General features: G+C 39.1%; 1 long non-coding RNA gene across 1 annotated transcript in view; it reads left to right on the top strand.

Annotated features, from left to right (window-relative positions):
* The first annotated feature begins 1,971 nt into the window (after positions 1-1,971).
* LOC142491089 (uncharacterized) overlaps positions 1,972-2,084 on the top strand; it is a 3,267-nt gene continuing 3,154 nt past the window's right edge. The window contains exon 1 of the long non-coding RNA XR_012800275.1: positions 1,972-2,084. This exon is cut by the window's right edge and continues 18 nt beyond it. This is a non-coding gene — a long non-coding RNA (uncharacterized LOC142491089).

Here is a 2,084-nt window from a genome sequence, read left to right as displayed (position 1 = left end):
ATTACACCAGCTTTATTATGGTAGCTTATATCATCATATTGACTATACTATGTATTTTTAGAACGTTTAATAAACACAGTAAACTATAGTTAGTTAGGTTAATGAAATATACAAAGAAACGTACTTCATTACATGATGTTGATGTAATATTCAGAACATCATGCATTGTAGGGGACCCCAACATCTGGCCAATAACATTATTTGCTACAGTCCCAAACCATTTTATCAACATACCCATGTAACAAGAGATTTTTAACAATAAATGGCTAGTTGGTTGTAAGTGTCCTTTACATTGGGAGAAGGAGTGGCTCAGTGAGTAAAGACACACACTGGCACTGAGAGTTTGAAGCAGGGGAGTCTGGTTCAATTCCCGGTGTCGGCTCCTTGTGACCTTGGGCAAGTCACTTTATCTCCCTGTGCCTCAAGCGGCAAAAAATAAATTGTAAGTTCCACGGGCCAGGGACCTCAGCCTGAAAAATGTGTCTGTAAAGCGCTGTGTACAACTAGCAGCGCTATACATGAACATGCTCATATTATAATTATTATTATTATTATTGTTACATAGTTTTGACAGTAATACGTTACATTACACAATAGAATACACAAATGTGTTAGCAGAGTGGGAATGGTTGTTATATATAAAACACACCATGCCATAAAATGATAGTAGTCATTAAAGAACACTCAATAAAAATTCATGAGGCACTCTTTTGCAACATCATTATGTGAATTAAGTGCTTATGCAATATAGGCATAAGGGTATCACATTTTTAATTGTTTGTTAATAAGCGCTGCAAGCAATATAAAATTAGTTCCATATGTAGTATAGTAGTCGGTGGCTCCTCCTCACAATCATCTCATATAAAGGTAGACTCTTCTGAAATCATACATTGATCCGATTGTATCTTCCCCGACATCTCTGAAATACAGCAAACACATGATGGTCAAATATGGCACCTTACTATATATGTATCCGTGACAACGCGTTACACAGCTCTATATGATTGTGTACATACACACGTCACTCACTTATAGGTTAGAAGTACAAGTGTACATCAGTATGTAATGTTTCTTTAAATTTGTAGCAGGCATAACTATGTATATGATGTGACCGTTGCCTGTATACTGAAAAATGTGCGCGCACATCTTAGTGTGCGCACGCACTTCACGCTTGGCTGCACTAACTGTTAGCGCATGCGCAAAACAAAGCGTACGTTGTGCGTTCAATACATCTTGAAAATACCATTAAACATAAAATCTTTATTTCAAATACAATGAATACGAAACTACATTCCTTCTAAACGAGTACATCTGTATTCTTTTTAAACAGACGTGTCTGGACAGAAAGGACGGCCGATAACACAATGCGCAAATGCAATACGTGTGACGTCATGTTAAACCAGCGTGAAACGCACGCTAACACTCCTCCCACTCAATTAACATTCGGCTAACGCCCAGTTGACGCCTACAAACACTGAGCCGCACACATGACACACTGCAGTTACCGTTACTATAACAAAACATGACAGCCAATAGGCTTTGAGGCGCGCACGTCGCTTGGGGGCGGGACTTACATCCGTAATCCTTTTTAAGGACGCCTTGGGCCATGACAAGGGTCCCACGTCATACGTGGTGGACCCGCTTTTAAATGTTGTAGATGTAGCATGATAACAAAACAGGTATGTGTTAGAGTTATGGTAAAATGTTGCTAATATGTTTAAAGTGATAGGAAAGTACGTATATTTATTCCGTCAGCAATGTGTACTACTCTTTCAGGTTCTACTATATTGTATTCGGAAACAATTTCTTTGTGATCGCTACATGTTATGCAGTCTGCAATGTTACGCTGTATCCACGCATTGAAAGGGAAAATGGTGGTTAAAAAAAAAAAAAACATTTAAACGCAGAGTCAACTCATAACGGTTGTTATATTTACCATTCTTCTAGAATTAACTCTTCGTCTGGCTGCAACTGGTCGCTCCAGAAATGCAAGGCTTTTTCATCCACGCTTGACCCACCCGCTGAATCCAGTATGACACACATCTCCTCCATGAAGCGCTCATAGGAATCGCCACTGCTTTCTT

The sequence above is a fragment of the Ascaphus truei genome, chromosome 3 (genome assembly GCF_040206685.1).
Source record: "Ascaphus truei isolate aAscTru1 chromosome 3, aAscTru1.hap1, whole genome shotgun sequence".
Taxonomy (NCBI): Eukaryota; Metazoa; Chordata; class Amphibia; order Anura; family Ascaphidae; genus Ascaphus; species Ascaphus truei.
The sequence above is the reverse complement of the archived record's forward strand: the minus strand, read 5'-3'. Positions and strand labels throughout refer to the sequence as shown.